Below are 16,245 nucleotides of genomic sequence, written 5' to 3' on the forward strand. Positions count from 1 at the left end.
AAGGTTAATGTAAATAGCAGGAAACCATTTAGACTATTCTTTTTTATTATTATTTTGTTTATTAAGATTAAAGGAATTATTGCTATTCTGAAGTGAAACTTCAGTACCCTGGGGAAGGAAAAAACTTTGCTTAGGAATTCAGGTACTGCTTAGAGAACACATGCTCTATGGTGTAAAATATCTGAGGATACTGCTATATAGGATACTTAAAAACTTGGAAGATGACTGGCAAGTTGGAAATCATTCATTGCTTCAACATAGGTTTTATTTGCCATATATTTATATCTTAAAACGGTTATTATCCATTAATACATTCACTTAGCAAAGCAAAATTAAAATGGTAAGTACTCTGCTGTCTTTTTTTCCAAAAGATCTTATCATTGCAGGATAGCCAGGACTCTGAAGGACCTGGAGACTAGGAGGTGATCTCAGGATAATGAACAATCAATGCATGCACGTGCTGACTAGGTGGACTTGATCAAGATGTTATAAATATCATTGTCAAGGAGATGAAAAGTGATGGAAACGCACTTCCAAAGATGGCTCATCAGGATTTCTGGTAAGCACAATTTTGGGCTTCATTTTCTACTTGTAATCTTTGGTGTGGACAACCAAATTTTTCCCTAAATTTTAACTTCAATTTTTCCCCAAATTTTAACTTAGCAGTTGGAATGCTGAGGTAAATGTATTTATCTTTCCAGACGTTGCCAATGAGACCTCAAGGGCTAGCAGTCTGAATTTTCCTCCTTATATGGATTTGACTCTCTGAGTAACCTACCAGGTCTCTCTCCTCACCTTTTTTTCTTTTTCTCAAGTCTCAAGTTTGCTGTTGATGTTCTCTTGTGCTTGTTAAAACCCTGTCCCTCCTGGTGACCACGGTTGTTTTTACTGTAAATTTATCTAGAAATTCTGACAGAACTTGAAGCATAAACAAGTAAACAAATAAATAAGTCTGGTCAGAGTGATGGCAGATTCGTGCTTGTCTTCCAGGTAGCTGACAGTGACTCAATTCTTTCCAAACAAATGCCAGATTTCTTTGAGCAAAACCGCATTAGAGTAGGTAAAATGACATGAGAACCTTAAAAAAAACCAAAACAAGCACAGCATAAAAATGCATTGTCCCTTAAAAACCCCAATTAAAAGCTAAAAAGAAACAGACATAGTATACCTGAAGTATTGGATCACACATGCTGCAAATAAAACCAACAAAGCCTGACTTGTGAACAGAAGAGAAACCTTGTTTGAACATAAACAAATTAATCTTACAGGATTATTTTTGGCCTGTTTTTAGAGAAACAGAAATGGAGACAGCTGACTACAACAAATGAATTCAGAAGCAATGGTTAGAGTCATTACTCTTGGTAATTAGAAACAATTACAATTTTTTTCAATATTGAGATATAATGATGAGCACCCAGAAGAAATGTTTCCCTTTCTTTGACATATGGGAAATTTTTAACTTTTATTTTAATAGTGAGAGCTCTACTATGGAATCTAGGACTTGGAAGAACATGGATTTGAACAAGTTCAAGTGCAGTTCTAATAATTATTTTAATACAAGTAGCCAAGATTCTTTTACCTCTTGGTTTAACCCTCATTTAACATATGGTCATGGGTCTTCTTTGCAATTATTTTGTACCTTTATTATCTAAGAGAAAATAATATTAAAATGTGAATGTGTCAGTGTTCTGATGGTGAATACAGGGACGTGTCTTGGCAGCGTTATGTCTTTGTAAAAATGCTTGCCAAAAAGATGTGATAATATTGCCACACAACATCTCTCAGTCAACACAGATTCCCTTGGTTACTATTTCTTCAGGGAATTGATTTCGTTGTTTATAGACCCGGGAGCTCACACAGAAAATCTTCCTCTGTTTTTATTCATGGGATTTTCAAACACTCCCCAGTGTTCTGCAGATAAACTAGACAGATATACATAAGCTAATTTGATTATTTGTTATGACAAGGTTAATTTGATTATTATGACTTTGAGGTTTTGAGGTCCAACTCTGTCATCATTTATCTTGCCAGGTGATGCTTTTTTCCTAAGAATTTCAAAAATAGCAGCAGTCCAGGGTTAACTGTATGCTTGACTTCCCACAATGTTTATTCCAAGGTATCTCACTTAGGCATCTGACCACCAGCAATCTCTTTTATCCCTATGGCCTTCATCCCTTGCTGTGAAGATGGGTTTATGAATTAAGCCCCTTGCCATAATCAGCTTAACAGCTCTGGATTTCAGTTACTGTTTGCAGTTGCTGTTGTCTCTCGGGGCTGAGAGAGTTAATGGCAGCCTTCATAAAACACATCAGCATTTTTCCTGTAACTAAAATAACTGCAAGGAAAAAAACAGTGAAGGTAAGATGATTAAACAAGCATCTTTAAACAAGGCATGATACATAGCAGGTAATAGCTGTGAAACAATTGAGACCTTGTCTGATAAAAAAAATTCCTGCTTTGTCTTCAGATAACGTGTCCTGCTGTGAGGTCGTGGCTAATTGTTCAAAATATTTCCCTCTAGCTTCTTCTTTTATTCTTTTTTTTTAATTCCTTCTGTATGTACAACTTTTATTCCTTCTATATATACAGCTGCTCCTTCACACTGGTACAAGCAGTCAAGTCTGAACAAGTGACTGATCCATTCCTTGTTGTCCTTGTCCCTAAAGTCCTTGTGCTATAGCAATGGGCACAGAGAAGTGTCATCTTTAACAGAGTATGTGGAAATGGGAACCAAATTTTCTGTGATGTGATTGCACCTGAGCTTTTTAATAGAGATAATGAAAGGAGCATACATTTGTTATTGAAGGGGACTAAAGCTAAATGCTCTGCCATCTGGGGATTTTATCGACCAGCACTTTGAAATATTCTAAACTGAAAGTGAGCAGCCTGATCCATGTGTTGGCAAAGGAGAGAATGATTTGAATTAAATTTGCTACTCCGGCTTCTAAAGACAATATTGGTCATCATAACCTTGGAAGTAAAAGAGGTGTAATTGCTTTCCTGCAATTATAGGTGGAGTTCATATAGGAACAGGTCCTAAAAAGGTGAGGGAAGTATCCACCAACAGCCAACTATTGCAAGCCAAATTATCTGCCCATAGAAACAGGTACAACCCCAGTGACACTAGAGGAGCTTTATCCACTTACAATAGCAAAGATCTGCCTTCTGTGGCTGAGGTTTGTTGTTGCACACATCTGCCCCGGGGTCATTCTGTAATTACTATAGAAAATAGTGTCCTTATTTGATAACTTCTTCGAGCAGAAAAGCAATTAGCCTGCCAAGTGACTTGATGTTCCTAAGAAGGTACCGGGAGTTTTGGAGGCTGGAGATTTTAGTAGAAATAAATGGAAGTGAAAGAGGGAAAAAGTCTGGCTGGCAGAGTACAAAGGAGAGGTCTGGCTAGGGAGATAGAGATGGCCACTTTAGGAATTAGAGTTCCCAACAAAACCTCAAAGATTTAATGCAATACCAAACTCAGAAAAATACTTTGCTACCAGCTAATGGTGCAGGGTCCTTGCAATAGTGAGAAAAACAACTGGAGTTTCTGCCTGAATAATTTGTTCAGGCTATTCTAGGCTACATTCTACAACATCAGTTGTCACATCTTTCTGATCTAGGATATTATTGGTGCAAAAGGGAAAGAGATCCTTCTTTCCAGAAGCATTATTATCTTATGAATATCATTGCTAATGTGTAAAATGCTGCTTGACCAGTGCTCCAGCCAAAGTTTACCGGGTTAGGATGGTGCTGGTGAAATCCCACCAGTTTATTGGGCACAAAGGCAGAGATGGGAAATGTTAGTGGATATCTCAGATTGTTGCAGTATTGTTATCAAAATAGCACAAAGTGTTATTATTTTGTTATGGAAATCAAGACAATTTCTCTCAAACAGAAAATAGATGCAACACATGACAGACTGTGCAATGTCTGAAAAACCTGCTTAGGCGGTAGGAAACTGAAGAATAAATTAAAGTGCAGCAACCCTAAAGTATAATAACCATTTTTTGACTCTATTAGAGGGGAAAATGATTTTGCAAAGTCTGATTTACCTGGTTCCATAGAGCAGACTGCACTGCAAGCCTCTGTTGCATTTTCTTTTCTCTTTCTAACTCTCAAAGAATAATTTTGAATCAATATGATGTGGAATATTGGAATGTCACTATCTATTGAAAATGAACTGGTTTATGCTGATCTGATCTAATTAAAATCAATGCAGATATCTTTGGAAAAATGTTTTCTTTTGGGGATGAAGCCATATAGGGTTATTGGGTAAATAAAATGCTAACGCCAATTATCTGCTTTTTTAGAGAAAATGTTTATGTGATTGAATCTCTGTTTATTGATAGCCAATTTTCTTTTTTATTCCATTCAAACTAGATTAGAAATGAAAAGACTCATAATTCACAGTAAAATTTACTTTAAGAGACAGGACTACATGTATATAAATATGTAAAATATTTTTTTCGGACTGCACATTACAGGCATTAGTTGGAACAAATAGAATGTTAAGTCCACATGTAGCTTTATGTTTTTAGATGCAGGAGAAATATTAAAATTGTATTTCTTAATCTTTCAAAAAATGAAAAAAAAAGGCCGCTTAATAACACAAACTCGTTTTAAAATCCCAGTCAAGTTCCTAGAAGGATCCAAGCAGCCTGATTTGAGTTTTGTAAGTCACAGTAAATTCAAAAGAAAGTGAATCTGTGCAATGAAATGCTTCTGAGGAGACAAGGAATGCAGACTAGATCTAAGGAAAAGGAGGGTTATTTTTTTCTTCAGACCAGAATGCACATTATCTAAGTTTATAAATTCTTCTTGTAATCTTCCCTTTTTAAGGTAAAAAGAGGGAAGGGGTGGGAAGAAGTTGCAAGTTGATATTTTTTAAGGGAAACTTTTAAAATTAGATTTCACTTCTATCTTAAAAGGAAAAATATACTTTCTGTGTCGAGGAAAGTAAATTCTAGCTAAATTTAAGTGACCATCAAGCTCTGTGGTGACAGTAACCCCAGTAAAAGCAGTTTCAAGATAGAATGAACTTCATGCATCATCTCAGAGGATGTATCACACAGGAGCTCTCACTGCTCCTCAGAGACTGCAGCTGAAGGGGGACTTCCTGAGGGTGCAAGAGAAACAGGAGCACAAGAAATGCAGAATGTCTCATAAGCACCAATGATTTTATCCTTTCCTATTTTCTACCTTTTGTTGGGACAAAATCCTGCAGATCCATTTTCAGGGATCCTACAAATCTCGCCTAAAAAAGTGAAATCCCCAAGGTAAGGAAAACACTTACAGGTAAAGATTTATAATAGATGCATATTTTTGAGCATGTATCACTTTTCAGGGATATTAGATGTAAGAACAAATGTAATGAACTAGTTAAGTTCAAGTGTAAGCCTGTCACTGCTGCAAGCTGGGAGTAAGAGTTGGAGTCAGCAGAGTTCAGTCTGCAAGTATTTGACATCCATATGCAATGTCAAATAATTTTCTAGGGCCAGATAGTCATGAATAAAAGTTCATAGATTAATTCCACAGTTTCCTCTCCCACAATTTTTAATGAGTTCTCTCACTTAGACAGAGATTTACATAAGGCAGCCTGTTAAAAATTAAATTGAGATGCTTCCACCATAAATCTGAACATGCTGTAACATCAGACTCTACTGGGGCAAAGTAAACTTTTAGAGCTTTTTTTTTTTTAGGAACATTTAATTTTTGCATTGGTTTTGGAATGCAATTTAATGACAGCTTTTTGATCTTCTAAAGGTTCTTTAGATACCTTGAAGAAAAAGTTGCTTTCTGTCTACACTCTGCTGTAATGATTTGTACATTTATTTGTCCCACATATTGCCTTCAACCCCTCCACTCCAGCATTAAACATTTAGTGGTGAAGCCTGTACAAGTTGGGCTGTGTACATTCACAGGTATAAACAGTTTTAATGCAATTAAATCAGCGAATTGTGAGAGCACAACTTGGAGTGATGCTTGTCCTGTCACTATAGAAAAGTGTCCCCAAGGGGGAAATGTCACGGGATTATCAGAGGTAGCTCCTGGTACAAGGTGTCTTGCTTGCTTTAGGTATTCCCAGCTGTGGAATTTTCACAAACTCACCCTCTTGTAAATTACTGTGCTTGCTGTGATGCACCCCCTGCTTTTGATTGCATTTAGAGCAGATTTTCTTCTCTCATTCCACAAGCACTCCCAAATTACCATTCTGGCAGCTTTTTGCAGTAAACCAGCATCACAGTTATAATGAGCTGGTTTGTGGATATTTTTTTTTCCTCTGAAGACATATCAGGCATTGCAGACCTCTAATTAGTGGTACTTACAGTTAAAGTTCAATAGTCAAGTCTTTTGAGGCATTAAGAGATTATATTCTTTAATAGCTCTGAAATTAATGAAAAACATCCTTTTTGCTTCTCATTTCTCAGCTCTACCAATATCAGGATATAATTTGGTGTCATGGAATGTGTGCATTATATCTTCAATAGGCTGCACTGGTGCATTGGCATGTCACCAGAACAGGGAGAAAGCTCTTGTCTATCAAAGAACAACGAAACCCAAAAAATTGAGTGTATCAAAATGAATGTGTGTGTCTGTTTGTTTCTGTCAGGGAGAACTTCTACTTTTTTATCCTTGGCTATGATCTTGCAATAGATCAAGTTGTCCCTTCTCTTTCATTTGACTGACAGCAGAGCCAACATTTGCTGAAACTTTTCTTTCATTCCTCACGTTTCCTTTCACCTTTTTTTTAAACTTCATTATTCTCTCTTCCTCTCCAGAGATCCATCACTCCAGCATGCAGCTCCCAAGTGTAATCTTTGATTTGTTTGGCAGTGTATGTCTAAATCAAAGAGAAGGGGCAGAAAGTATCCTGACTGATGTGCAACCTTATAATGATTTTCTTCCATAATCCCTCAGAGTTTCTTTCAAGGAAAGCTAAATAATTACTTTAAAACAAGACCTCAGAGTTTCATGATGATGTTCTGCATGTCAAAAGCTCATTCTGTATCTCAGTTGCAAGAAATAGTCTATCTTGTCAAACAGTCAATTAAAGAAAAAACAAACAACAAAACAACAACTCAAAATCCAAAACTAGAAGGAGCCAAAAACTTGAAATATTCCCTAACAAATCAGTGATCCCAGACAGTTGGAGGAGTCATAAAAATTGATTCCAGATGCCCCAAATTTTCCTTTCTGTGATTAATGTGTTAGAGCAAAAGTCAATGAAGACTGCCTTGAGTTACTTTCCCACCAAATTAAGGGTATTGAGTTGTCAATACACCACAGGCTTTATAGATTTTATCAGATGTAGCTAAAATCTGCAGTGTAAGAGCATTTTTTTTCTACTGTAGTGTTCAATTGAAGAGCAATTTCAAGTGTTTGTTATCAACATCAAAAACATTCAGCAAATTTTAAACTCTCTTTTTTAATGGAGTTGCTTATGTTTTTAAATTATTAATTATATTTATTTATCTGTAAGGTTTGTAATTCTACTTCCAACACATCTCTTTACTAGATATATCACTTTGCTTACTCTATTGCAGCATATTTTGTCTCTTTTAAAGAAGAACCCCTCAGTCCTTGAGCTCTCCCAGGATTTAAGCCAGAGTAAAGGAAACTTCCCAGTGCATCTGCATGAGCTACACCCTTGTGATAAACTTGTGGCAGAAGAAAAGGTGTCAGCATGTGCATTCCTTCAAAGGTGAATTTATTTTTTGTCTCTCTCGAGTTCCTCACAATTTTTTGATACTTTTGGCTTTGGTCATGTACCCTGCTGGACACCCTCAAGTGCTGTGTGAGAAGAACACTTGGAAGCAACATCCTGAGCCAAAAATCCCCAAATGTCCATTTCAGTCTGGAGACCCTCATGGCACCTAAACTTTTATCTTCTAAACTGTTTGAATTCTGTGCATACCCAGCAGCACAGCCATCACTCCTGAGCTAATGGCAACAATTTCATGCCTTAAGATCATTTCCTATGCTTTGAGAAGTTTATTCTGCTGGGCAAATTCAGTGCATTACCTTTTCAATTACAGCAGTGACGGGCTCTTCAAAACTGTAACCGGAGGAAAAGGTATCAGTCCCTAATTTTTGAACAACTTAATAACATGTCTCCCATCTGGGAAATGAAAGACTTCCTTTCTTAAATATCACCTTATATTACTTTCCTACCAGATAATCATCCTCACAATCACAATTGTTTTCATTTCTCTTTTATTATCTGTTTGGCCCTCTGCATCTTGGATATTTTTGTAGTATTGTGGCAATGAAGTTTCTTTGGCTCAGATTAATGAACACCTGTCTGCATAGAAGATCACACAGGAAGGGCAAAGCTATGAACTTAAACTACTTCTGGCCAAGGAAGATCAAGAATTATGCATCTACTCTCAGGTAATTTTATCTTGACATAATTGTAGGGTAGAAATAATAAGTTGCACTGTTATCTTATTGTCCTAAAACCCAGTCATCCTCCTCAAAAATTCGCATTGTGTCCCCGTGCAGGAATGCATTTCCTGGATAGATTGTACAGACTCCAGCCCTGAGTCAACATTTCTAGTGCACATTTCTTTTGGGAACACTTGTGCTGTTTGGGGTGTTGTGAATCTTGCTGTTAGTTGGAAGCCTCGTTGTCTTTGTTCACTTAGGAGAGAATTTTGGCTCTAAGATGAATTTATGAACACGGAATTTGGCACTAGATTGCTCTGGCCTTTTATTTGCACACATTCACTGTAAGTGCAATCAGAAACCCAGACTGCTGAACTATGGACAGGGCCATCATTTCTGCCAGACTTGATTGTGCTATATTAAATAATTCTGCAAGCATGAAAAAATAGCCAGAGACAATGGTGAAAGACCTCAAAGTACCAAAGGAATGAAAGTTAATTTCATTCTCGTTTCTATTAGAATATTCATAAATATTCTGGATTAATTTATGGAATCATTAAAATACATGCTTATTTTATGTCTATAGACCATTAAAAATGATATAATAACATAATCATCAGTTATTATTCGTTTTTTCATGATGTTTATATGTGAGCTAGACTTTGCTCTTATTAGTAATCCAGCTGGTGTGTAAAATAGTACAAGACTGCATAAAAATAGAATTCAGCTTATTGTAATGTTTTTTGTATTCAAATCATCCTTAAGTACTATATAGAACATGTTGTTAGTTATCATTAAAGACTTTCTTTTATTAACTAGGAAAAGCTGTTTGATGGCTTCAAAAATAATTGAGAAAAAGTTTTTTTAACATAAGACTAAAAAGAAAAAGCACTCTCAAATTTATCCTACAGAAAAAAACCTGGGGAAATAACTGACTTTTGTCCTCTCTTGGTCAATAGATGCTATTAAATCTCTAAAATCATATTAAATAATATTTTAAGGAATGGACTTAAATCCACAAGGGGAATAAAAAGAATGAAGGCAGATATTTATTCTGAAATTTCATATTGTTGCAACTGTATTTCAGAGGCTGATGACATACCATGATCGTGTTATTATTCACTTTGGTCAGACAGCAAGGGTTAAGATAGGAATATCATTCCAGGCATTAGCCATTAATCTGGGTATCTCATTGCTTTACTAAGGTTTAGGTTATACAGATAATAACTCCAGGCCATATTCTGACACCTTTATTCATGCTGAATGGCATCTGAGGCAGCATCAGGTCCCACAAAATCAGAGGGTTATTTACAGGGAAATGCATTAGTCAATGTAGCAGAATATTGTCCTTTGGCAACATCTGCAGATGGAATTGTGCTGTAAAACATTACTGCACCAGCCAGAGCAGGGTGTCATAATGGCTTTGTATACAAGTTTGAAACAGATTCTGAGATAGTGACTCCTGATAATGTCATTTTTCTCTCTCTTTCAATGCGTGATTCCTTGCCACAGAGGTGTAATGACAGTACAACACAAACATTTTATCAAAGAATGGCAGTCAAGCCATGGATAGGAGTTATCAAAGTTATATCACTGAGACATGCTTGGGACTCAAAGTCAGGAAGAAATTTACTGTGTTGATCTTAAAAACTGTTTTAGTTTAATGGAGGCTGCTTTGTGATTCTGTGTCTTCTTTTCATAGCTGTATGATTTTATTGCTATATTCTGCAAGCAAAATCACAGACAATTCTTTTAAAACGTACTTTAAGCTTCTTTTGGAAGTAAATTAGACTATTTTGGAGCCATTTCAGTCTACTTGAGTCTATGTGAAAGCCATAATATTGGAAAATATTATCGTAATGCTTCTAACTGTAATATTTACAAAGGGTGAGTCCCACTTTAATAACCTCAAAGAACTGCACTTACAAAAAACTGGCTTGTGGGGAAATTAAAATAGCAGAGAAAAGAAATGGCAAAAATTAGGGATGGAAAACCTGCATTTAAAGAGACAACAGGAAGAACAGGAAGAAAGTTAGTCCCTACATTGTCACTTCTGCTAACACAGGACAAAAAATCTTGTATTTCTTGTAGAAGCTGGGAAAGACCTTTCTGGAGATTTTCCAAAGCTTTTGACCTAAGTGCTCAGACCTCTTGTCTGAGAGTGTTGAACCCTGCTAAGATGTGTTGGCTCTGATGAAAGCTCTCTGGACAGAAGTTCCCAGCCCAAAAAGTGAGGTGTTTGAACTGCCCCCAGCTCCTTTTCAGGAGCTCCCAGTCCCTCTGTGTGGAGTAAAGATGGGTCCGTGCTTTGAGGAGAGGTATAGTGGGCATGGGGATTTATCAGGCAGGCTTAGGAGAGTCATCAGGCACCGAAACACTCCAGAGGATGTGTCCCTTCCACTCAGACACGGATGTTTGGGTTTTGATAATGTGTTTCAGGAGCGTTGCTTTTTCTCATGCTGAGAACTTCTGCACCACTTAGAGTTTATCAGTCATGGACAAAAGAGTTGTGGCTGTAAAACGTGATCTCATTCACACCTTCCTCCATCAGGCAGCTCACCCAGCAGAAGCTCTCATGATTCACCTCCCTGGTTTTCTCATTCACATTATCTGTGAAGGGGATTTTAAAGGAAACTATTACATGATCCTCAGGATGTTAAATAAGTGCTGCTTTTCTGTGCTGATATCATGCTGCCAGCCTCTGTCACCGTCTTCCTCTGTTACCCAAAAACTGCTGTCTCCTCTGAAGGTGCTTTCTGTCTATTGCTGCCTTCTTTTCTTTGTCTCCCCTTTAAACCTGCTCATTTAGCATATGAAAATTAGATATCTCAGAAGTTAAAACTTGTCTGGGTGTGAATCCTTCTCATGGAATAACATTGAAGTGTCCATTACATGAAGGTGACTGTCTCTCTGGTCCCACTCTGTACCATCTGCTAGTGCTGTCACTTTGCCAGGTTTCTGCAGAGCAAATAAAAGTTAGAACTTTTCAACCCAAAAACGGGAAAGCCTTATCCTGCCCCTCAAAACAGCTAAAAACAATTTGCCTGAAAACCCCTTCTCCTTTATCCCAAAGATGCCAATCCACATCAAAAGTTAGTCCAAAGGAGACACAAACAGTTTGAAAATTTTCATGTTCAATTATAGGATGACGACAACATCCAAAAATGGGAAGAGTTGTGCAGCTTTAAGATTGGCTGAAACTAAGAGCAGAACTTTTAATTAGAATCTAGACAGCTAAAACAGCATAGCTACTGATACCAGGGCTAAAATCTGCTCTTGGATAACTATTTTGTGAGAAGTTCCTATCAGCTTTCAGCAGAAACATTTGGACAGATCCAGCTCCGAATTTCAGCCTGGATTTGCAGGAAGCCAAGTTTGGTTTTGATGCTGGCATCATTATCAGTTAGAACTGCCATAATTTCTGCTGTTATATATTGTTATATATTCCATGCCATGAGGAAAATAGATATCAGCATGCATGTTAGGATGGTAAAAAAGATGAAAAGTTTTAAGTATAATTACTTTACAATATAATCAGATTACACTATTGGGTATTAAAATACTTCATGACATGCATAGTGCCACAGATGGAAATTTTAATTTTTGCTATTGATAAACTAATACCTTTTTACCTCCTTTAAAATTTTCAGTCTCCTTATGGGAGAGTTCCAGGGAAACAAATGTGGAGCTGAAAGGTGCAGCATGGGTGGTGAAATGGCCCAGTTGATCACATTTTTTCTGGGTTTAGTAGCTGTAGACAATTCTCTTTGATTTATTAAAAGTTAAGATTGTACATAAAAATAACTGAGACTCCAGTAAGTACAAGGAACAAAAGACAGGACTTCATTTCATAGACACAGAGGTACAAATAGAATATTAATGCTGAGTATAGGTAAAGAAAAAATTGTCTGTGAAATAAATCCAACTGCACTGGGAATCTGAGCCTTTCCAGGAATTGATCCTAATGCCAAATCAGTTTGTGTTCTATACATAATATGAGTAATAGGAGAGAAAAGCAAATTGAACACTTCTATAGTGGCTTAGTAATTAAATTTTGTGTCGTAAGACATTGTCCCACCACAAATGTATTTTCAAATATTTGAGTGGCCTATAAGTGCAGCTTTAATAACATTGACTTAGATACATTCCAGCCTACTACTATATACCTATGCTTTAAAATTTAAGGTAATGTTTCTAGTTAATCCTCTTTAACACAATTGAAATTTCTAAAATATATTCTCTGAGATTCTGCATTAAAGTTTAGTTGTTGAACTTTTGTCTGGCAATCAAAGAACCACTGCATCATATTGATTGCTGCTGCCAAGTACCTCTCAGTCTATAGGACTGAACAATTTTCTTGGGGAATATGAGCTAAGCAGGGCCAGAAAAAACTCACCTCTGTCTCAGTTTCTGGCTGTTTGTAAAAGAAACTTCTCCAATGACTTGAAGTCTTTGACCTACAGACTGCTCCTCACAGCAAGCAGTAATTTAAGGGTTAATCTGCCTTATCTATTGCCTCTCTTTAAGATGATCTCCAGATTCAGCTCACAGCTTTAAGTCTAAGACTTCTCTGACTGCAAGGTTATTCCACAATCTTAACCCTACTTTGCCCCCTTGATTCTTCCAACAGATCTACAGTGATTTGATAATAGGACATTTTAATAGGAACATCTCCATCCTGAGTGCAGTCTTATATATGCTGTGATTTTGTAAATACCTGTGATCTTTGCCTAAAGATACGAGAAGTGGCTGCTCTCATCAGAGCAGAAGAGCTTATGCACTTCCAAATCTGATCACTTTTATGCTACAACACCTTCCCCAATAAAACACATCCCCTCTCCCATAAGATCCTGCCAAGTTAAGGGTATTCTGGGCAAAATAACTTGCTACAGCAGGACTTGTTCCTCTGATCGTTGATGTGAGAGAGATGACAGAGTGGCTAGCAAGGAGAAGTTATATTCTGTACAGTGCAGAAGCCAATTTAATCTTATGAAGTGCAGGCATCAACCTTAATATGCCACGTTGAAAGCAATAATAACAATTTAGTCAACAGAAGAAACGAACGTATTTATGAAATCTTGGCCTCATTGAAGCCAATGGCAAAACTTCTATTAATTTTTCAGTATTCTCTTTTCAAATGCTGTGAAGTACAGAAAAATGGGGCCTGAGAAATAGCTGCACCACCCAGACACAAAAGGCCAGCTGCTCTATTCCCCTTTAAAGGCAGTTTCTTGCATCCATCAGGTCCTGCCATCTACCTTCCAATGTGGAAGCTGTGCCTAAGATCACATCTGACATCACAAATGATGTTATGTTTTCCTTCTGTTAAAACTGTCTGCTTTTGAACTGCCTGCCTGCACAGCCTGAACTAACCTGGAACAGAATAAAGAAAATGTTCCCAAAGGTGCCCCTAGTCCCTAATGATGAGGTGGAATAGGGATTTATTCCTTCCATACACATCACCATCACTGCACATTATTTCTTGCTTTGAGGCCAAGCCTCCATAGCTCTTGGGGTAAAAATATTTGCAAAGAGCACAGGATCCATCCAACTGAATCTTTGTTCTTCAGAAGCACTGTAAATTGTACTTTTGCTGGAGTTTTGTTTCATTGGTTTGTTTGTATGTTTTGTCTTTCTTCGTGGCTTGTTATTTTTAAATATCGTATATGTGCTTGATTTCCTCTCCTTTTAAATAAATAGCAGTGGCACTTGGTAAGTCAAGAGGAGAACAAAGTTTGTTAGCATTAAAGCCTTTGTTTTTGTCATCATGTCTACATGACAGGGGATAAGGTTTTGATGAAACAGCAGGACTGATCCTGCATCAAAATATGGAATGAACTCTTCTGCTTAAAACTGTGCTTATACGAAGGTATGAATGGTAAGTGGATCTTTGAAGCTAAAAGCTTAAAAATAAGATTTCAGGCATTTAAAAATACACAAACTCATTTGAATCTGTCTGAGAATTTGACACCTTATTCCTACTGCATTGTTGGTGGCAATTGGATGGCAAGGCAAGCACTCCAAGCACAAATATTCAAAACAGCAAATCCATAAAAAACTGAGTCAAACAGTGCAGAGAGGACTTGGGAGCTCTCTTCTCTGCAGACATCTCTAGTAGTTTAAAACAAACTAACAAACAAAAACCCAAAAAGATAACCCCTACCTGCTATTGAGAAGAAAAAAGAAAGATACAGAAAGCAGTGAAAACTCAATACAAGTATCTGAGTGAAATTTTGTAAAGACTTTTTGGCCATGGGTGCTGATTACTCTGTTCTGTGACTTTCCTTAGAAGCTCCTTGCTGCATTTGGCTTGTTTATGTATTTAGTACAACATATTTTCATACAAAACTTCCTTTTTTTGGTTGGCTGAGTCCTTTTTTTTTAAGTGTATAGCATGGCACTAAAGCAATAGATAGGATGTTTATAATAAGCTCTACAATGAGGCAAATATATGTGTTTTAATCAAAGGCATGGCTGAAGTGATAAGAAGGCACTGTTCCCATAATATCCAGTATAGGGTTTATTGTCTTTGTATCAGTTCTTAATCTCTGAACACACACACAAAAAGAGAAAGACATTAGAAGGAGCAGAACCAGGTGAAAGTTGTATGAATTGAAAAGATCCAAAAAACTATATAAGAGTTTGTGCCATTGTTAAAATTTCCCTTCTCATCTCTGCTTTTTCCCTATTGCACTAGACTGATTACTGACTGACAATGTGATTTGGTCTTTTGATTTCACAGCAGAAAATGCAAAGTTATTTCAGTGCTTCTCATTTCCCACCTCGCTCACTTCATATCTTTACAAGTTTAGGATTGTTTTGCTTCCTTCCCTTCTTTATCATTCCTTTCTCCATTAACAATATTCTGCATACTACAGTGCTGTGCCCCACTGATGTGAAATCTGCAATAATATACAATTAGGTGACCTTTTACTCCTTTTTTTTTGGTAGTAAGATGTCTGTCTTATGGTGATTTTCGTCTACTGCCACTGCAAGCATCCGTGTTTGTTAAGATATATCTTTTGTAACAATAAGAAGAAATAACTGAAATCAGATTTAAAATGAGGACATGTTAGATACAACTGGGTCTCTTACATTCCTTATGAGTTTTACCCATCTTTATGGTGGCTAAAGAGATTTTGCTTCACAAACATATGATTCTGTTAATCACAATTATTTAAAACTTCAAGTTGGAAAAAGAAATAAATAAGGAAGAAATTAACTAAAATGAGAATTCATCTCTTTTTCCAAAAGATTATTTTATATACAACTCCTAGTAATTTGTCACTGTACCACCTTCCACTTTCCTGGCTTTATAAGATTATTACTTAACTTTTTTTATTGATTTTTTTTATACTGCATGAAGACAAGACAAGTAAAGCCCAAGGGACAAAGCATTTGATTTATGTATCCTTCTTTTGTGTGTGACACTAAACAAACAAAGAAAGCAAACACATTTCACCACCAGATGTATGAAAGTAAACACAGAGGAAGAAGTTTCAAAGGGGAACAGCATTAATGGCAAGTTAAACACAACCAAACAGTCAAAGGAATCTCTGGTGCAGTATTTCTTTAACAAGAATAGTGAAGAACTTGCCACAAGGATAAAAAACACCCAACTTCTTGTTACAGTGAAATGATGACAGAGCCTGCAGAGCATGCTAAAAGGAGCAAACTAAACATGGTAATTAGGCTCTTTGCTTGTCATTGCAGCCTCTGAAGACTTAAGCAGGCTGAGCTAAAATATCAAACTAGAGGAGAAATTGCCTGCAACAGCTATGATGGCGGAATGTCATTGAAACATGTTAAGGATTTAAGTTTTTGTGGCTTTTTTCCTATTTTTTTACCACAGTCCAAGGAATT

General features: G+C 36.8%; 1 protein-coding gene across 1 annotated transcript in view; it reads left to right on the forward strand.

The window, feature by feature from the left end:
* LOC106862202 (uncharacterized) overlaps nt 1-16,245 on the forward strand; it is a 94,247-nt gene that overhangs the window by 15,669 nt on the left and 62,333 nt on the right. The window contains exons 2-4 of the mRNA XM_088157840.1: nt 387-559; nt 7,542-7,699; nt 8,254-8,388. The gene's annotated coding sequence lies outside the window, so the exon portion shown is untranslated. The remainder of the gene's footprint in view (nt 1-386; nt 560-7,541; nt 7,700-8,253; nt 8,389-16,245) is intronic.

Source organism: Sturnus vulgaris, chromosome 2, assembly GCF_052056855.1.
Source record: "Sturnus vulgaris isolate bStuVul1 chromosome 2, bStuVul1.hap1, whole genome shotgun sequence".
Taxonomy (NCBI): domain Eukaryota; kingdom Metazoa; phylum Chordata; class Aves; order Passeriformes; family Sturnidae; genus Sturnus; species Sturnus vulgaris.